General features: G+C 45.5%; 1 protein-coding gene across 8 annotated transcripts in view; it reads right to left on the bottom strand.

The window, feature by feature from the left end:
• Nucleotides 1-22,099, bottom strand: part of lzts2a (leucine zipper, putative tumor suppressor 2a) — a 223,234-nt gene that overhangs the window by 55,859 nt on the left and 145,276 nt on the right. For 2 of the 8 annotated variants that reach the window (XM_078223152.1, XM_078223153.1), the window contains one exon: nt 14,140-14,285. The exons of the other annotated variants lie outside the window; for them this stretch is intronic. The gene's annotated coding sequence lies outside the window, so the exon portion shown is untranslated. The remainder of the gene's footprint in view (nt 1-14,139; nt 14,286-22,099) is intronic. 8 annotated transcript variants of the gene reach the window in all.

Raw genomic sequence — 22,099 nt, 5'->3', positions numbered from 1 at the left:
GCTACAAGCTGACCGGTTTACGTTTATGCAGTGCGGATCAATTATTCAAAAACCTTCACGTTTCATCTAGCCAGCCGTCTATTGCAAAGACTAATAAACACAGACGCCACGGGGAGCTATTCCGCAGGATCCAGTGATGTGCTCATTTACACTCCATTCAAGATACATTTGGCCCAAATGCCGATGCGATTTTTTTTTTAGGGCCTGCAAATTAATTATTCAAGACTTCACGATTCATTTGTTCCACCATAAATTCTGGAAACTGATGTGATAAGGCTCAAAATGAAAGCACCTCCCTGCAAATCACAAGGGGCTTTCGCAGTCGCACAGGGATCTACTTGTCAATTCAGTTCCCTGATCACACCTCTCGTGTACAAAATACTTGTCAGGTACCTGCACTGGATCAGGCTGAAGGCCCCCCCCCTCACAGCTGCTGATAAATTCAGGGGCCAGTGGTACACAACAACATCATACAAACTGTATTCAGGTTAATAGCCAGGTAGGCTTTTCACACAGAGGGTGGTGGAACTCGCTGCTGGGGGAGGTAGTGGAAGCAGATACGATAGTGACTTTTAAGGGGCGTCTTGACAAATACACGAATAGGATGGGAATACAGGGATATGGTCCCCGAAAGGGTAGGGGGTTTTAGTTCAGTCGGGCAGCATGGTCAGCGCAGGCTTGGGGGGGCCGAAGCTGTTCCTGTGCTGTAATTTTCTTTGTTCTTTGCAATGGTATGGCGGCACAGTGGTTAGCACTGCTGCCTCACAGCTCCAGGGACCTGGGTTCGAATCCCGGCTCGGGTCACTGTCCGTGTGGAGTTTGCACATTCTCCTCGTGTTTGCGTGGGTTTCCTCCGGGTGCTCCAGTTTCCTCCCACAGTCCAAAGATGTGTGGGTTAGGTTGATTGGACATGTTAAATTAACCCTTAGTGTCCCGGGATGTGATAGGTTACAGGGATTAGCAGGGTAACTAAGTGGAGATAGGGCCTGGGTGGGACTGTGGTCGGTGCAGACTTGATGGGCCGAATGGCCTCCTTCTGCACTGTAGGATTTCTATGATGCAATGGTAGTAATCCCAGATAAACAAGTCAACGAAAGGAGGACTGATGGTTTTAATAGTTCCCACTGTCCGGGGGAGGAGGGGTGGCATGGTTAAGAACAGTACAGCACAGGAAACAGGCCCTTCGGCCCTCCAAGCCTGTGCCGCTCCTTGGTCCAACTAGACCAATCGTTTGTATCCCTCCATTCCCAGGCTGCTCATGTGACTATCCAGGTAAGTCTTAAACGATGTCAGCGTGCCTGCCTCCACCACCCTACTTGGCAGCGCATTCCAGGCCCCCACCACCCTCTGTGTAAAAAACATCCCTCTGATATCTGAGTTATACTTCGTCCCTCTCACCTTGAGCCCGTGACCCCTCGTGATCGTCACCTCCGACCTGGGAAAAAGCTTCCCACTGTTCACCCTATCTATCCCCTTCATAATCTTGTACACCTCTATTAGATCTCCCCTCATTCTCCGTCTTTCCAGGGAGAACAACCCCAGTTTACCCAATCTCTCCTCATAGCTAAGACCCTCCATACCAGGCAACATCCTGGTAAACCTTCTCTGCACTCTCTCTAACGCCTCCACGTCCTTCTGGTAGTGCGGCGACCAGAACTGGGCGCAGTACTCCAAATGTGGCCTAACCAGCGTTCTATACAGCTACATCATCAGACTCCAGCTTTTATACTCTATACCCCGTCCTATAAAGGCAAGCATACCATATGCCTTCTTCACCACCTTCTCCACCTGTGTTGCCACCTTCAAGGATTTGTGGACTTGCACACCTAGGTCCCTCTGTGTTTCTATACTCCTGATGACTCTGCCATTTATTGTATAACTCCTCCCTACATTATTTCTTCCAAAATGCATCACTTCGCATTTATCCGGATTAAACTCCATCTGCCACCTCTCCGCCCAATTTTCCAGCCTATCTATATCCTGCTGTATTGCCTGACAATGCTCATTGCTATCCGCAAGTCCAGCCATCTTCGTGTCATCCGCAAACTTGCTGATTACACCAGTTACACCTTCTTCCAAATCATTTATATACATCACAAATAGCAGGTTAAGCACTTACTGCACAGCTGACAATGTGGCATTCTGTTCATTCTAGCAGGTGGTGGCACAGGTGGTAGTGCTCCTACCTCAGAGTCAGAAGACTGTGGGTTCAAGCACCACCCCCAACCGCCACCCACTACCCAATCCAGAAACATTAAGGTTATGAAAATCCTGAAGTTTTTAGTGACACATAACGTGTGATGCATCTTTCTGATCTGATGTGCCTGAAGGTACAAAGTGCTGACTGAACAATTTTTAGCTTGTTCATTAAAACTGAATGAAAGTAACTGAACCAAAGTCGCAAGGCTGCAGGAAGAGAGCGGGCGATTGGGTCGGTTTATGGAGAGTCAGCATGAACTTAACGGGCCAAAGGGCCTCCTGTGTCAGAATGATTCCGATTCTATGAGGCGGGGCGAGCACAGAAACTAGGCAGGTACTGAGGTGGTCATATCAACCTCTTGGAGTTCTCTCAGATTCCCATGGTGCTATTTATGCAAGAACAACAACAACTTGTATTTATATAGCTGCTTTAATGCATCAAAACATCCCAAAACGCTTCAAAGAGACATTAGCAAACAAAATTTGACACCGAGCCACATGGAGTTGATGGCCAAATCTTAATCAACGAGGTGGATTTTAAGGGGTCATAAAGGAAGAGAGAGGCAAGAGGAGTTTTAGAGCGGGAATTCCAGGGCTCAGAGCCTCAGGCAACTGAAGGTAGAACAGTGGAGCAATTAAAATCGGGGATGCTGTGGAGGCCTGAATTGGGTGATCGTAGATATCTGGGAAGGTTGTGGGGTTGGAGGGGGTTACAGATAGGGTGCGGCAAGGCCACAGAGAAGGATTCTCAAATCAAGGCGTTGCTTGACTCTGAACCAATGTAGGTCAGTGAGCAGAGGGGTGATGGGTAAACAGGACTTAGGGCAGCAGAGCTTTGTATGACCTCAAGTTTAGAGAGAGTGCAGAGATGGGAGGATGGCTTGGAATGTGCTACTTCTGGAACTGACAATACTAACACAGGCTGGGATGAGAGTTGCCCCAGTAGACGAGTTGAGGCAAGCACAGAGTCAGGCAGAGTTACAGTCAGAGAAATAGGCAGTCTTAGCGATAATGCAAATATACGGTCAGAAGATCATCTTGGGATCAAACATGACACCAAGGTTGCTGTTACAAATCAGGTTGGATACTTCAAGATTTTCTAATGTAGCTTGCCTGACCGGTAACGTGAATTTGGCAGGGGTGAGCATGAAAGGTTTCACTCCAGGTGTGATTCAAATAAGAGCATGAGGAGCTCTTATCAAAAACAAAGTTTAATTAAGGATATTGTTGGCATGTATAGTAAGACAATTAGCAATTTAACAATTACAATCAAGAAACACAACAACCATGATAACTCTTAAGGAAATATCTCTAATGTGTTCCAATCAAAGCTAACATCCAATACACAAAACCCTCCAAATGAACACAATACGGCCCACTTGTTACAGGAATCCTGCCTCCTGGGTCGAATGCTGAAAATCCTTTGCGAAGAGACTCAGAAGAGGTTGTAGTCGAACCTGTTTCCCAAAACACGGCTTCTTAAAGAGAAGAACAGGGAAAGAGAGAGACTGCTTCTTAGCTTGCTGCTAAAACTACTTCCAACAACACACACCCCAAAACAAAACTGAAAGCCCAAAGGAAAAAATCCTTCTCACCTGACTGCCATAGCTTAGCTCCACCCCCAATGACATCACTGAAGCTGTAAACTGCATGATTTTTAAAAAAACCTTTCTTAAAGGTACACTCACATGACAGTTGCAAACAGACTAGTTGAGTCTTGGACAGTTACTACGGAAAGGGTTGGAGTCAGTGGAGTGATGGGGACCAAGAACAAAATGGTTTTGGTCTTTCCAATAGCTAGCTGGAAGAAATTTCTGCTCAACCAGTACTGGATATCAGACAAACAGTCTGACAATTTACAGACAGTGGGAGAGAAATATTGGCCAGAACATTGGTGGGGGGCTGGGGACTCACAATTTGTCTTCAAATCACGCCATAGCTACATGTCCATTGGATTCACCAAAATCAGCAAGACAACACTTTGGTTCATTGACTCAACTCAAGGATAGAGCCTCCAAAATTGCACTGGTCACACTAGAGTAGATGCTCAAGTCTCTGGAGCAGGTCTTAAACACCAACCACACTGACTCTTGAGGCACAAAGGCTAAAAGCTGACCCAAATTGTGTTGGGGCATTTAGAGGTTTATCAATAGACATTACACCAAAGCTACTGTGTTTTAATGTAACTGGTAGCTCCAAACATTAGGTTAGGACATGGCCAAGGTGTCACGTATCCACGTGCTGGGATGGTATTTGTGACATGATGCTGTAACAAGAGAGAGATTTTCATTCAACGGTCAAGTGACTCCTGCTGCAATTTATTTATTTCAAGATGCCCAGACCCGTATCTGCAAACCTGTCGACTTGGATCAATAGAAAATATATTCTTTTCTTTTGATGACAGGTTGGCTCTTTATCCAATTGAGTTTAGGAGAATGAGAGGTGATCCTATTTTAACACACAAGATCCTGAGGTGAACTGACAGGGTGAATACTGTAAGGATGTTTCCCCTCGTGGGAGGGACTACAGCTGGGGGAAACAGTTTAAAAATAAGGGGTCTCCCATTTAAGAGGATTGTTAAGTCTGTGGAAGTCAGAGACCAGCGAAGGCTGGGTCATTGACTATTTTTAAGACCAAGTTGGATGGAACAACAAGGGAGTCAAAGGGTACAGGGATAGACAGGAAAGTCGAGTTGAGGACACAAACAGATCAGCAATAATCTTATCGAAGGCTCAAAGAACTCAATGGCCTCCTCTGAAATTTGTATGTTTGTTTGTTCATATGTAAATATGAGCATAGGTGAGGGCAACTCACAACGAGCTGTGGAATTTGCATGTCATTGTTTAAGGATGGCCAACACCCAAAGACTATGGAGTTTCTAGACTGCCAGTGTCAATGTTTCATAATTGACAAATGGATCAAAACTCAATGCCCCCTATCAACTTCCCATTACATTACGACGGTCTCCACCATCCAAACCAGACTGGGTGGGCCTCAGAAGTGTTAACCCAATGGTCATCCGATCAAAACAAGACTGGAGATAATGGCAGAATTTTCCCATTCCATCCGCCACGGGAATCGTACTGGGCGGGACAGGACCATGCAAAAGCCCATTGACCTCGGGCGGGATTTTCCGGTCTTGGGGCGAGCACGGCGAGAAAATCCCACCCAAAGAGTTTTATCTGAAGACTGAGAGAGACCGGCGCAAACTGCAGAAGAACTCTGGCAAAATATCAGCTGCAGAGAAAGGCTGTGCCATTTTTGCCTTTTAATACCCATCGGTGGTTAGCCAGTTTGAGAACAGGACTCAAACTAGCTGCAAGTCATCAAGCAGCTGAAGTATTAAACCTGTTCCAGTTTCAAAGTTCAGCTGAGAACCAACCTCCTCGGTATTTGACTAAAAGTAACCTTGCAATCTGCTGCGAACCCTTTTCTTTAGAAAATCCTCACTTTAACTTGAAACCATCAAATCCATTGAACAAACCATAAGCCTGTCATTTGGGAGACCAGAAATTGTATATCAGAGACTAAATTAACTGTAATCTGTAAAATTGCACAACCTTTATCTGTATTCAATGTGTGTGTGTGTGTGTGTGTGTCTGAGAGAGACTATTATGTTTATTTGGGGTAAGTGTGAGAATATAAATAACCTTGTTTTAAACTCACAAAAGCACGCTGCTGAATTATTTAATTGTAATACACAGTCCAAGGGTAAGAAAAGTCTTCTTTCCATATAAAACACATTGATTGTGGGCGGTCAGAGAAGATACATACTGTCGGTGACAATCTAGTCATGATTTTAAACACCTCTATTACACCTGCTTTTAACCGTCCCTGATCCAAGGAGTACGATCCCAACTTTGATAGTCTCTCCACCTAACTCCCTCATCTCTGACAATATTCTAGTAAATGACTCCTGCACTCTCTCCAAAACCTTGATGCACTTCCTAAAATCTAGTGCCAAGAATTGGATACAATTCCACAGGTGTTGGGTGGAGACATGAGCTACCTCTCACAGTAGATCTTACCGGGCAACTCAATGGGATGTGCATCATGGTCTGGGACTCATGGCCACAATCACACCTTAGTTCAGTTTTGCAGCCTTCTCAGGCCTGAGTCAGAAGGTTGCAGGATTAATCCCCTTTCTACGATTCAAGCATTTAAATGTAGTCTGAAGTACACTGCAGTGTCAGACAGAGGAACTGCTGCCTTGTCCTTGGGTGGTGACAGGATCTGCAAAAGATCCCTCGGCATCATTTGGAAAACAACAGCATTGCATCTACCAATCAAAGCCTACTTGCCAACCAATCAATACGCTCTACTCTTGCATTATAAATTGCTGTTTCCTTTGAAATGTAGTATTCCAACATCTGTCCTGACGAGTTAATAGTTATGTGGCCCCCGAGCAAAATGGATTAGGATAGGTATGGCTAGCACAGACAGGATGGGCCGAAGGGCCTCTTTTTGAGCTGTAAAACTTTGTGATTCAATGGGTGCAAGATGAAAAGCTTCGACAGTGTCTCCCCTTTTTCATCAGATCCCAAGTTCTGTAGATTACTCCCAGGCGACTAGTAATAATCTTGATGATGATTAATTAATTTCTCCACCTTAAAAAGCTTTGGCTGCAGGGCAAAGTTCCCTCTTTTTAAAATAAAAAATCCAGATAATCTGGAGGAAGACTTAATGGCTCCCAGCCTGTTTAACCCTTTAAAGGAAGAAAGACTTTTGATTGCATAGTGCCTTCCATGACCTCTTGATGTTCCGAATTATTTTACAGCCAATTCAATACGCCTGCAGTGTGGTCACTTTTGTAATATAGGATTTGGGGTCGCCTGGGCACAGTAAGATCCCACACAGCGACGTGACAATGACCAGACAATCTGTTTGTTGTATTGGTCCAAGAGTAAATGTTTTGAATGTAAAATCTTTTTTGCCTGTCAGCTAATGATGATCTGTTAAGGCCCAGCCCTAGAAATGCCACCACCTGGTGTCCATTTCCCGCTGCCTGATCCCATTCCCAGGCCCCCAACTTCATAAACTTCACGTCTCTTTGTCCCTTGCAAGAAGTCACTCTGTCAGTGAGCAGGAAGGGTTACTTTATCATTCCACACCAATATACTCACCCGGAGGTGGAGCAAGTCATTTACCGACTCTGCAACAGTTATTGAATTAAAAGAGTTTGCATACCTCAATAACAGAAAGAGGATAATCGAACAACAACGCCAAGATTATTCAGCTGTCCTTCATATCATGCCGACAGCCAGTGGCAAAACATCTGTAACCTATTATCAGCACAGCGACGCATCTGTTCAACGGCCCACAAAATCTCCCCGTGTTGATTCAATCCTCTGCAACTGTTTTCTTGTTTGCACACGACTCCAAGTTGTGGAGGTTTAATAAGTTTCCTTCACTTCATAATCCTCTCTCCATGCTCTCTGGGGGGGGGGGTGGTTTTAAGTCATAACCTACTCCCAGCCGGCAACTATGAAGGCAGTTCGCTCAGAGCCCGATGTCCAAATGCCACCTTCATACCGAGTGCTCACAACCATTTCCTGAAACCACCCTCCAATTCACCAACTCTTCCAGTCAGGGGAGGCAGCTTCGACAATGAGTGAACCGGGTTGGAAAACGTCAACATAGCTCAGGCGTGAGCTGGGAGAGTTGAGTACGCAATGGTTTCAGCGGCTGGAATGAAGGCTTCCCAGTCAACAAGACATGGACTGCTTGTCACAGCATACCATTGAGAAATCAAGGTGAAGGAGCCAGGCCCAGGTTGCAGGACAGCAACAGGCTTCAAAAGGTTTGTTCTGAAATTAGCAGTGACTCAGAGATGCCAGCTGTGGTTTTTAAAAGCCTCAAGATCACAAAATGAGAAAGAGACTAGGAGAGGAAAGGAGTTCTGCCAATTCTGAGGTCCCAGCAAAGAAGGAGTTAAAAGTATGAGACTGGCTGATGAGTCACATGTTTGGAACAGTGGGCGGTGACGATCGTTCTGGAATTTGTAACTTTAAGTCAACAAGGTGAAAGGAAGTAAAGTGGGAGGAGACTCAAATACAGCACAAATATTGGCAAATATTGACTTGTTAGGCTGAGTGGCCTGTTTGTGTGCTGTAAATCCTTCACCATTCAGGGAATAAGGAAGTTAAGAGGAGCACGGCTGATGGTGGTACAGCTTAAAACAGAGCGAGGCAAGGTGAGGTTGCTCTATGAACATGAAGAGGGAGGTGAAGATGGAGGTTACAAATCAAAGTTAATCCCTGTACTGTGTCGGGGAGTACAAGGAGCTTGAAAAGGAAAAAAAGACTTGAACTTACGTAGTTTCGTTCGCATTCTCTGGCTGTCCCAAAGTGTGTTGGAGCCAATTATGTACTGTTGCTGTGTATCATAGGATCATAGAATCCCGACAGTGCAGAAGGGGGCCATTCGGCCCATCGGGCCTGCACTGCCAGAAATCCCACCCAGGCCCTATCCCCGTAACCCCACATATTTACCCTGCCAATCCCCCTGATACTAAGGGAAAATTTAGCGTGGCCAATCCACCTAACCTGCACATCTTTGGACTGTGGGAGGAAACCGGAGCATCCGGAGGAAACCCACACAGACACGGGGAGAACTCCGCACAGTCACCCGAGGCTGGAATTGGCCTTGGGTCACTGTGCCACCACCCCTTGTAACCACTATTGTAAACGTAGCAGCAAATGTCTGCGTAGCGAGTTCCCCCACATGTAGCAATGTGATAATGAGCCAATAATTTAAGCGTAATGTTGACTAAGGGATAAATATTGACCAATAGACCAGGGATAACACCCCTATTCTTATTCAAAATAGCAGCACGGGATCTTTCACATCCACCTTAAGAGGGTAGACAGAGGCTTGATTTAACCCCTCATCCGAAAGACAGCGTCACCGGTAATGCAGCACTCTCTCAGTACTGCACTCGAACGTCAGACCAGATTTTTGTGCTCAAAAATGGGACGGGACTTACTTGAACCCACAACCCTCTATCTCAGGAGGCAGGAGGAGCGATCCATTGAGCCGTGGCCTTCCTCAATCTGCGGGAAGCACTATCTAACTCTTGTGATGGAGTTGGACTTCATAAATTGTTAAGATGTGTTGAAGAACAAGAATTTTGTTCTCTTCTCCATGGTGGCACAGTGGTTAGCACTGCTGCCTCACAGTGCCAGGGATCTGTGTTCAATTCCGGCCTTGGGTCACTGTCTGTGTGGAGTTTGCACGTTCTCCCCGTGGCTGCGTGGATTTCCTCCCACAGTCCAAAGATGCGCGGGTTAGGTTGGTTGACCATGCTAAATTGACCCTAGTGTCAGCGGATTAGCAGGGTAAAAATATGGGGTTATGGGAATATGGCTTGGGTGGGATTGTGGTCGGTGCAGGCCCAATGGGCTGAATAGCCTCCTTCTGCACTACAGGGATTCTATGATTCTACGAGAATAAACACTATATGGGAAGATTCCCACATGTTTGCTGGGTCAGACAGGCAGACGTAGCACTCGATTCAGTTGACTGTCTTACACTCAGCATTAGTAATCAGGTAATTATTACAACTGACAAGGGACTTTATATTTAAATATTATGCTTTATTCAAATACTGGATACAACAGGGAAGAATGCCAATTTGAATTTAAAATTGTGCTTGGATCAGTCTACAGTTTTATCACTTGTATGTCGAATGTTGGTCTTCCTCATTGCTTTTTATTTGGATTTTACCATGACCGGTGCTGCACTTGTGAGAAAGAACTCCAGCATTAGGAGTTCTTACCGCTTTGATTCCTGAGTGTAAGACATAGACAGAAGACAGGAGATTTGCTCCAGCCTCACGGTACGTCATCTTAAACTGCCTCAAGCAGTGAGCGCTTGTTTACAGCCACCTTGTTGCTACTTTTTACCTCTCATTCCTTTCCGCATAAATCACTGTCACCTCACTCTGCTGTTGCAACAGACCCAGCCTATTATCATGAGTCATCCAAGCGCGCAAATCTGCCCAATTCCGACTCTGGCATGGAAGGGGTTAACTTGAGAGCGTGCAAGTGAAACTCAACTTGACTGACCCCACAGACCTTCCAAGGTTGCTTCTCTAATTCTGGTCTCATGTGGATTCCCATTCATAATTACTCCACCATTGGCAGCCATGCCTTTGTTCGCCTCGACCCCCCAAGCTCTGGGGTTCCCCTCTCTCTGCCTCTCTAACTCTCTTTCCCCATTTAGGACACCCCCTCAAACCTACCTCTTTGATCAAGCTTTTGGCCATCTGACCTAATATCTCCTTGTGTGGCTCAGTGACGTGTCTTAATTAATGCTCCTTTCTTCGGTCGTTTCATTACGTTAAAAGGCACTATGTAATTTATTGTTGTTGCTAATTGGTTATAAAACAACTTTGCAGTGGCGGTGACTACTGTTGCAAGGTTGAGGTGTGAAGTTGGAAAAAATCGTAAAAATGCTTGGGGGGGAAAAAAACATTGTGTGGTCCCTTTAAAAGCTGGTGTTTTGCTTCTTGGAGGTTTAAAATGCAAAGTACATACAGAGTCCAAACTGAAACATTTGTATTGAAAAGTCAAGCAGGAGTTGTGACAAGACAACCTGTTTTTAGAATTTAGCCCAATCAATTTGAAGCAGGCACTCAGCTACCAGGAACCTGTGGAATTTGAATCTGACGGTGTTGACAACATCAGACCAATCCTAGTGTAGGAAAATTGATAGGTCATCACAGGTATAAAAGCGAGTGCAGGGGGGAAAATAGGAAAGCAACTGAAGGAACTGCCACCTCTCAGGCCTCGAGAGGGAATGGGCAGCTCTGAACTCTGCCAGCTTCAGATATCTCTTAAGAGAACGTACCATCTAACTAGTGAAAGGTACCAAATAAAAAATAACTTACAGACAGAGAATCAACAGAAAAACTCCAAAAGTTTCTGAAAGCCACAAAACCTGGTTGTATATTTTTTGAGAGTGACTGAATTCTATTGGGTTTTTTTTGTTAATGAATGGATATTGTATTTATTTGAATAGCATTCCATTAGAATCTTATTTTATTCGGTATGTTACTTGTTTAGTTAAAGCTCCCCGTTCGATAAATAAATAAATTGTTACGTGTTCATTTTAAAGTGAGTGGCAGGTATGTCTGTTAGTTAAGCACTAAAAGTTGCTGAAGAACAGTTCATACCTTCCCACACACTTTTAACAGATTACGAGGCGAGGTATTCCTCTTCTGGGGGAGTCGGAGTTACTTCTCAAAAGGGAGATCAACATCCGCGTCATAACACTACTTAAACTCCATTTTGCAGACGGATTCATTTTTGTCGCTGGATTTAACTGTCTGCCTAACTGGAACACGGATACTGAGAAACTCCTTAAAATTGCCACACGGCAATCCGATCAAAACTCCCTTTCTTCAGTTGCTTTGAAGAGCAGGGACTGTTGTGGTGTAGAGAAACACGACAACCAATGTGCGCATAGCAAGATCCCGGAAACACACGTCCAGTTAATCCCGGTGTAGTGAACGTTTCACCAGGGCAATTTCCCCGTCCTCTCCCAAATGAGCTTAGCAAACATGTGGACAGATCGCAAGCCAAGGTTTAACATCTCATTTGAAATCTCCACCATTCTGAGCTAATAGAGAGTCATTCAAATCTGTATTATGAATGAAACGTTCCAATATAAATTATGAAAATTGAACAAACTTATTCTGTTCCTAATTGGCCAGTTAAGGGTCTCAATAGGCCTTGGGGCAGGCAGGCTGACTGATGTCTTACTCACCCTCTGTATTTTGGGGGGCAGTTTGGGGAAGTGGGGGCAGGCAGTGGACTAGCCACCCATGCTATTTTATGAGCGCCCCCACCTCAAACACACCCGGCAAAGTGAGGGGGGGGGGGGGCTAAAGTTTCCCCCCATATTTAAAAAAAAAACAAATCATTGGCTATAAAGCACTTTGGTAGAACATAGAACAGTACAGCACAGAACAGGCCCTTCGGCCCACGATGTTGTGCCGAGCTTTATCTGAAACCAAGATCAAGCTATCCCACTCCCTATCATCCTGGTGTGCTCCATGTGCCTATCCAATAACCGCTTAAATGTTTCTAAAGTGTCTGACTCCACTATCACTGCAGGCAGTCCATTCCACACCCCAACCACTCTCTGCGTAAAGAACCTACCTCTGATATCCGTCCTGTATCTCCCACCACGAACCCTATAGTTATGCCCCCTTGTAATAGCTCCATCCACCCGAGGAAATAGTCTTTGAACGTTCACTCTATCTATCCCCTTCATCATTTTATACACCTCTATTAAGTCTCCCCTCAGCCTCCTCCGCTCCAGAGAGAACAGCCCTAGCTCCCTCAACCTTTCCTTATATGACCTACCCTCCAAACCAGGCAGCATCCTGGTAAATCTCCTCTGCACTCCTTCCAGCGCTTCCACATCCTTCCTATAGTGAGGTGACCAGAACTGCACACAATATTCCAAATGTGGTCTCACCAAGGTCCTGTACAGTTGCAGCATAACCCCACGGCTCTTAAACTCCAACCCCCTGTTAATAAAAGCTAACACACTATAGGCCTTCTTCACAGCTCTATCCTAGGTCCTAGGAACATGAAAGGCACCATGCAAGTCCAAATCTTTCTTTCAATGTTGACCCCAAAGTCAGCAGCTACACATCTCAACCAGACCTCCCACAAGAAATGCTAAGGTAGTGCAATACTGAGGGAATGCTGCATCATTTGGAGGTGGTCATGATGTGGAGATGCCGGCGTTGGACTGGGGTAAACACAGTAAGAAGTTTAACAACACCAGGTTAAAGTCCAACAGGTTTATTTGGTAGCAAATGCCACTAGCTTTCGGAACAGGCTGTCCCTTCGTCAGGTGGAGTGGAGAAAGACTGCATTCCAATCATTATTCTGTAAATTGAGTTTGTGCCTCTGTATGCCCTGTTTGTGAGCATTTCTCCACTCCACCTGACGAAGGGACAGCCTGTTCCGAAAGCTAGATGCATTTGCTACCAAATAAACCTGTTGGACTTTAACCTGGTGTTGTTAAACTTCTTACTGTCTTTGGAGGTGCTCAGAGAAACATCAGAGCAGGGAGAGATACAAAAATGTCCAGAGGGGCAATATTTTCCACACAGAGGATGGTGAGTGTCTGGAACAAGCTGCCAGAGGTAGTAGTAAAGGCGGGAACAATTTTGTCTTTTAAAAAGCATTTAGACAGTTACATGGGTAAAATGGATATAGAAGGATACGGGCCAAACGCGGGCAATTGGGACTAGCTTAGTGGTGTTGTAAACCCCTATGACTCTATGACTTTTGTAGCCATGTTGGGGTCATGTTCTAATAATTTCCAGGGATGTTAAAGATCCCACATCACCACCCTGGGAAGAGCAGGGAGTTACAAAGAACAAAGAACAGTACAGCACAGGAACAGGCCCTTCAGCCCTCCAAACCTGCACCAATCACGTTGTCCTAACCGCTTATATCTCCCTATTCCCCATTTGTAGATATGCCTATCAAGATAAGTCTTAAATGTCACTATCATATCTGCCTCAACTACCTGACTTGGCAGTGTATTCCAGGCCTCCACCACCCTCTGTGTAAAAAACTTCCTCCGCACACCTCCACTGAACCTTTCCCCCCTTACCTTGAACTTGTGCCCCCTTGTAATTGTCATTTCTGCCCTGGGAAAAAGCTTCCAACTGTTCACTCTATCTATGCCAGTCATAATTTTATAAACTTTTCTCAGGTCGCCCCCTCAGCCTCCGTCTTTCCAGGGAGAACGGTCCCAGTCGGCTCAATCTTGTCCAAGTCTTGGCTAACTTGCCTCCCTCGACCAAGATCAGCAAAAAGCAGATGGGCCTCGATACCCTGGCATTCAAACACTGGCGGTGGGAGAACGACACGGAACAGAAAATCCAGACTATTAAATGATTATATTTCTTACTGTACACATAACAGCGGCTGTGTCTGCCAAACCAACAGTCACTGCCCAGCAAGGTCACGCATTGGATGGGAAAGCACTTTGAGACAAGACTGTGTAAAAGTATCTGTTTCTTGTTCTTTCGTTGTGGAACTCAGCTGGCTTCAGATCTGCAATAAATGGTGGTGTGTTAAGTCGGAACAAAAAGATGTTTGCAAAGCAAGGAAGATAATGGTGTTTTCTCACTACAGGAGAGTAATTCATTGATTCACTGACCTCCTGGGTTCAGGAGGGAGGTTGGTGCTGAGGAATAAAGTATTTTCCTGTGCTTCTCCACGCTTGTCCAAGGAAGGGTGTGCTGGCCTTGGAAAGGATCCAGAGGAGGTTCACAAGAATGATCCCTGGAATGAAGAGCTTGTCGTATGGGGAACGATTGAGGACTCTGGGTCTGTACTTGTTGGAGTTTAGAAGGATGAGGGGGGATCTTATTGAAACTTACAGGATACTCCGAGGCCTGGATAGAGTGGACATGGAGAGCATGTTTCCCCTAGTAGGAAAAACCACAACCAGATGCACAACCTCAGACTAAAGGGACGATCCTTTAAAGTACAGATGAGGAGGAATTTCTTCAGCCAGAGAGTGGTGAATCTGTGGAACTCTTTGCCGCAGAAGGCTGTGGACGCCAGGTCATTGAATGTCTTTAAGACAGAGGTGGATATGTTCTTGATTAATAAGGGGATCAGGGGTTATGGGGAAAAGGCAGGAGAATGGGGATGAGAAAAATATCAGCCATGATTGAATGGCGGAGCAGACTCGATGGGCCGAGTGGCCTAATTCTGCTCCTATGTCTTACGGGTCTTACGATTTCACTTGTGATTTCCAGCATTTGAAAGGTTTGTTTTATTCAAATATTTGGAGTTCAGGAGGGAAATTCTCTGCATGTTTAACTTTCCGGTGTTCAATCACAAGCTCTGGGTGGAATTATGTAAACTCTGCAACTTGGAAGTGAATCAGGAGTGTTGGCTACATTTTGGACAACCACTCCCAGGTCAGGCACAGTTAAACACAGCAAAGGCCGTCTCGGCTTTGGTAAAAGAAAATGGGCTTTTTTTTAAAAGCGAAGATTGGGCATTTCACCTCAGCTTTCCTGTCCCCTCCCCATCCCCTATATTTCCACATACACACACCTTCTTCCCCCCACCCCGCTCCCTCACAATTTCTCCAATCTGGCAAAGGAACTGCAGCAAGAGGGAGACACGTTATAGAATGGCAGAGCTGGCAAAAGGTAAATAACAGCCAGTCTGCTTTTCGTGTGAGCCTGAGAGTCTGAACAGTTCACGCAGAGGGCAACATTCACAGGCTGAACATCACAAGACTTTCCATCACTTTTTATATCCCAGGGTCTGTCAAAGCGCTGAGTGATGTGACAGAGTCCAGGGACCTCTGAACAGGAATGTGCTTACACAAAGTACATTGATCATCCCATATTACCCTTAACCCTCACCCTGGTTTCTTCACTGCGCTGTGTGTTTACACTCTGCTAGCAAGAGGAAAAATGTGACTGCTGATCTGACTGATCTCAGCTTTCAGTAACTGGAAACAGATTTAGACAATCACTTTGCAAAAGATCAGATGTAGGGAAATTTGGAAGCAAAGCTTCTTCGATTGGACGCATTCTCCTCATGAAATGAAGAGAATCGCAGAATCCCTCCAGTGCAGAAGGAGGCCATTTGGCCCATCAAGTCTGCACCAACCGCAATTCCACCCTATTCCCGTAACCCCACATGTTTACCCTGCTAATCCCCCTGACGCTGGGGTCAATTTACCTTGGCCAATCAACCTAACCGGCACATCTTTGGACTGTGGGAGGAAACCGGAGGAAACCCACGCAGACACGGGGAGAATGTGCAAACTCCAGACAGACAGTGACCTGTGGCCGGAATCGAACTCAGGTCCCTGGCACTGTGAGGCAGCAGTGCTAACCACTGTGCCACCGTGCCACCCAAAGGCAGAAATACCAAAGGTTTTGGTGGTGGTGGGTGGGGAGGGACAGAGGCTAATGAAAGAAATTAGCCAGAATTTATGCTCACATTCAACAGAAGCAGGATAATAACAGCTCAGTGTGAACACTTGCCAGGTGAAACTCTGAGCCAGACAGAATTCCAAGGCCCAAGGTCTGATCCCCACTCAGTGTCGACCTCAGATAGAGTGCCAGTAAGAGATGCAAGGATTCACCCCAGAACAAACCTGCTTCAGGTATTCCTTGGAAGAGTTACACATTATTCAGTGACATGAGTTGGATAGGGACCATCAATGGAAGCCGGCTGAAGACTTTGTGAGATGACTCCCAGAGTTGAACAGCTCACCAACACTTATTGGACGGAATTCTCCGGCCATTCATGCCCCGCTGCCAGCGAGAGCGGAGAATTTGGCGCTCAGCATCTTACCCAGGCCCACCTCCTGCCTTATACCCGCAACCCCACGCATTTAACCCACTAATCCCCCAACCTACACATTTTTGGATACTAAGGATCAATTCAGCGTGGCCAATCCACCTAAACTACACATCTTTGGACTGTGGCAAGAAACTGGAGCACACAGAGGAAACCGAAGCAGACATGGGGAGAATGTTCCAACTCTGCACAGTCACCTAAGGCTGGAATCGAACCCAGGTACCTTACACTGTGAGACACTGTGTCACTGTGCCACCTGCCTGCCGCTGTCTGGTTACTTGTAGAAATGGGGAATTTCTGAACATGGTTTTGTTTTCTTTGCGCGTGTTGCATTTCATTTTACAGTGCATCATTGTTCCCCAGTGAAGTGATATTTTTATATTCACTCATAGAATTGTACAGTGCAAAAGAGGCCCTTCGGCCCATCGAGTTTGTCTGACACGTTAGAAACACCTGAACTCCCACCTAATCCCATCTACCAGCACTTGGCCCATAGCCCTGAATGTTATGATGTGCCAAGTGCTCATCCAGATACTTTTTAAAAGATGTGAGGCAACCCGCCTCAACCACTCACCCAGGCAGCGCATTCTAGACTATCACCACCCTCTGGGTAATAAAGTTTTTCCTCACATCCCCTCCCCTTGAACCCATGTCCCCTCGTGACTGACCCCTCAACTAAGGGGAATAGTTGCTCCCTATCCACTCTGTCCACGTCCCTCACAATCTTGTACACCTCAATCAGGTCGCCCTCAGTCTTCTCTGCTCCAATCATAGGATGTGGGTGTCACTGGTGAGGTCAGCATTTATTGTCCATCCCTAATTGCCCTCGAGAAGGTGGTGGTGAGCTGCCTTTTTGAACCACCGCTGTCTGTGTGATGTAGGTGTAACCATTGTACTGTTAAGGAGGGCGTTCCAGGATTTTGACCCAGTGACAGTGAAGGAACAGCCATATATTTGCAAGTCATAATGGTGAGTGATTTGGAGGAGAACTTGCAGGTGGTGGTGTTCCCATGTGTCTGCTGCCCACATCCTTCTGGATAGTAGCGATTGCGGGTTTGGAAAGGAGTCTTGGCAAGTTGCTGCAATCCAGCTGGTCAAGGGTGCACACTGCTGCCACTGTGCATAGGTGGTGGAGGGATTGAATGTTGAAGGTGATGGATGGGATGCCAAAAAAGCCGGTTGCTTTATCCTAGATAGTGTTAAGTTTCTTGAGTGTTGTACGTACCAGGCAAGGGGAGAGTATTCCATCGCACTCCTGACTTGTGCTTTGTAGATGGAGGACAGACTATGGGAAGTCAGGAGGTGAGTTATGCGCTGCAGAATTTGCAGCCTCTGACCTGCTCTTGCAGCCTCAGTGATTGGTCCAGTTTAGTTTCTTGCCAATGCTAATCTTCAGGATGTTGATAATGGAGGATTCAGTGATGCTAATGCCGTTGAATGGTCGGGGGAGATGATTAGATTCTCTGTTGTGGATGGAGATGGTCATTGTCTCCACTTGTGTTGCAGGAATAAGTTTTGCCACTTATCAGCCCAAGTCTGAATATTATCTCGATCTTGCTGCTTTTGGACACGGACTGCTTCAGAATCGGAGGAGTTGCTACTGTCCAGTCATCAATGATCATCTCCACTTCTGACCTTAGATGAAGCAGCTGAAGATGGCTGGGCCTAGGACAGTACCCTGAGGTAGCGATGTTCTTGAACTGCAATAATTGACCTCAAATAGCCACAATCACATATGCTAGGTATGACTCCAACCAATGGAGAGTTTTCTCTGTTTCCCATTGACTTCAGTTTTGCCAAGGCTCCTTGATGCCACACTTGGTTGAATGCTGCCTTGATGTCAAGGGCAGTCACTCTCATCTCACCTCTGGAGTTCAACTCTTTTGTCCGTGTTTTGTACATGGTTGTAATGAGGTCAAGTTTGAGTTATCAACAGTCTGCACCCTTTCCACCTCTTAATTATACAAGCTTAATATACCCTGACACAAATAATCCAATGGTCTCTAAACATCACTCCCAAAGCCCACTCCCCATATACTCCAACACATCCAGAACACTGCTGCAAATACTCTGACCCATACCAGAGTCTGCTGAACATGCACTGGCATCAGCCTCCAATGCATTAAAGGCAAAAGCACATGCCTGTCTTCACATCCCTCCATTGTCTCACTCCACCTGATCCCCAGAATCTCCTCTTCCTCAAACTCTTTGCTTCTCTCCTTGTGTGCACTTTTCTAAACCAGAGGAAAGCTCCCTGGCTGCGTTTGTGGTGTCGCTACACATAGTGACCAGAGCAACACTTCCTCCCTTCTATCCTGGTTAAAAGGAAATGTTCACATTGGCAGGAGTGGGAGAGGGAAGGAGAGCGCACTTATATAAAACCAGCCGAGAGTAAATGACCTTTCAAAGGCCACAGTACATTGGATACTTCATGGTGTCAAAGAATCCTTCTGGTTTCAGATCCCCTGCACTTGCAACCTTTGCATATGAGAACCAACCCTCTCTGTCTCGGACGCTTGCCAAACAAGTGACAAATATCCGATTACCTCTTTTAAAGGTGTAGAACGTAGCAGGCAGAATCAATTCTACCCTTCCTTAAAGATGCACTATCACTCTCACATGAGCATTGCTTCAAAATAGACCACAGTACACAGACTCGTTTGGCCACGTTCCCACTTGAAATCCGAGATCAAGCAAGTATTGTTTCAAATTCCGTAACTGACTCTAAGCAGCGTTAATTTTACTAATCAGCTTGATGCAGCATCAAGCCATCCTCAACCATAGATGTAGGCCTTCAGTTTGAAATCATCAGTTGGGAGTCACACTTCAGGCACGGTCTTATATTGAGACATAACTTTAGCTAAAAGAAGCAAAGTCCATCCATCACCTAAGGTGTCAGGTCATATTCGAAGTGATTATCAAAGCATCATGGGATCTTGGGCTCTATACGTAGACATAGTGAATATAAAGGCAAGGAGGTTATGCTAAACCTTCATAAAACTCATTAGGCCATAGCTAGATAATTGCATCCATTTCTGGTCACCAAGAAGGATGTGAAGGATTTTGAGAGGGAGCAGAGGAGATTTATCAGAATGGTTGCAGGGAAGAGGGAATGCAGCTCCAAGGTTTGGTTGGAGAAGCTGGAGTTCTTCTCTTTGGAACAAAGGTGATTGAGGGAAGATTCGATAGAGGTTTACATAGAGTAGACAAAGAAATGCTGTTCCCATTACCTGATGATATAAGCACCAGGGGACACAGATTTAAGGTGTCAAGCAAGATATGCAGTGGGGATGGGGTTTTTTTAAATACAGCTAGTAATAATGATTTCATCCATGCAAGAGATAATAACTCTGAAACAAGAGGTGGAAATTTGCAATTTAATGTCAAATTTTTCTTTATACAAGGCGCTATAGGCAATCTCTTGAGGGAGCTCTTGAGGCATTGCTTTTTGGATGTATTTAGATGTGCACTTGAGATGCCAAGGCATACAAGGCTATGGACCGAGTGCTGGGGAATGGGATTAGAATAGTTAGATGGTTTGTCTTTGACTGGTGCAGGCATGATGGGCCAAAGGGTCTTTTTCTGTGCTGCAGACCTCCATGACTCTACGACCTCCAACTTGAAGACCTGCAGGGTCAACCATGTAAGGAATAAGGTCCATTAATGATGTGCGGGTCAGTCCAAAGATGTGCGGGTTAGGTTGATTGGCCAGGTTAAAAATTGTCCCTTAGAGTCCTGGGATGCGTAGGTTAGAGGGATTAGTGGGTAAAATATGTGGGGGGAGGGCCTGGGTGGGATTGTGGTCGGTGCAGACTCGATGGGCCGAATGGCCTCCTTCTGCACTGTAGGGTTTCTATGTTTCTATGTTTCTATGAGTCAATTTAGGGTCAAATGAAAGCACGTTTGGGTCATGGTGACTTTTTGCAGTTATGTAAACCGAAGAACAGAAAAGCAGCATCTCTCCCAATAATTCCTTCTGATGACAAAATCTAAACTTACCCCCAAGAACCTTTCAAATGTCAACAATCAGATAACCTTCCTAACGTTACATTATGACATTAAACAAGGTAATCAAGGGATATAGAGCTAAGCTCAGAAAATGAATTCGGCGGGTGGGGTGGGGCGGGGGGGGGGGTGTGGTGGAAACGGGCATGGAATCAATCAGGAAGTAACTGACCATGCTCAAGAGGGCTGAATGGCCTTTGTTTCTATAACATTTCACACCACTGTACAGCAGGAAGGCACATTACAGGTTTCATCACTGAGAGCAAACTACATGCTGAACGAAACAAAACTCCTTCATGTACTGGTTTGAGTTATAAAGAGAGGCTGGATAGACTGGGACTTTTTTCTCCGGAGCGTAGGAGGCTGAGGGGTGATCTTATAGAGGTCTATAAAATAATGAGGGGCACAGATCAGCTAGATAGTCAATATCTTTTCCCAAAGGTAGGGGAATCTAAAACTAGAGGGCATAGGTTTAAGGTGAGAGGGGAGAGATACAAAAGTGTCCAGAGGGGAATTTTTTCACAGAGGGTGGTGAGTGTCTGGAACAAGCTGCCAGAGGTAGTAGTAGAGGCGGGTACAATTTTGTCTTTTAAAAAGCATTTAGACAGTTACATGGGTAAGATGGGTATAGAGGGATATGGGCCAAATGCGGGCAATTGGGACTAGCTTCGGGATTTAAAAATAAAAGGGCGGCATGGACAAGTTGGGCCAAAGGGCCTGTTTCCATGCTGTAAACTTCTAAGACTCGATGACTTCAAGTCATCACTCACCCTGTCATACCGAAAGACAGAGGCACGTCAAGCATGCTGTCAATCATCGGCTAAAATCAAGAATAATCATTATCTTCTTTGTGGTAAAAGCCAATTATCTGCATTGCATTACTAATTTATTAATTGCGTGAATCGCAGGGGCAGAAGGAAGAAGAAAATGCGAAGGGAAAGGCTGCAATATATCCAACACCGAAGCAAGGATGACATTTTGGGACTTCTGCAAGCAATATTCTCCCCCTTCCCCTCAGGCCATCAGCGACTTTGTTTACAGGGTCACGAAGGCTGCCATGTTTGATATGGATCAAGCAGCTAATTGCAGAGTAACGTAGCATTCGGTTTGCGCCCACAAGGCATCTATACTAGCTCGGGTGCCACACACTGCGGGGAAACAGCACCATCTTCTTAACAGCTGTAGACATGGACTGAGCAAAAATAAAAGCTCCCTTCCACTCTAATAGCGTCTTCCGGCCGTTAATCCTTTTTGGCCAAATGTTTTTTTCTGTACCATCAGGATCAATAAAAACATGCCCACGGAGAAGGAGACCAAAAACACTTAGTGGGAATTGTTAATGCAAAACATGGCAACTCGACCAAGCCTGATAGTTCAGCAAGGAACATTCCTGAACAATCCATCACAGTTGATCAAATCACAAGGCCCAAAATAGCAACACCTTAATGTGAGCCTAGATGACTGCCATAGGCTTATGTTTGATAACAACCTGAGCTTTGCCATATTTACACTAATGTTAGCTTTGA

The sequence above is a fragment of the Mustelus asterias genome, chromosome 11 (assembly GCF_964213995.1).
Source record: "Mustelus asterias chromosome 11, sMusAst1.hap1.1, whole genome shotgun sequence".
NCBI lineage: Eukaryota > Metazoa > Chordata > Chondrichthyes > Carcharhiniformes > Triakidae > Mustelus > Mustelus asterias.
The sequence above is the reverse complement of the archived record's forward strand: the minus strand, read 5'-3'. Positions and strand labels throughout refer to the sequence as shown.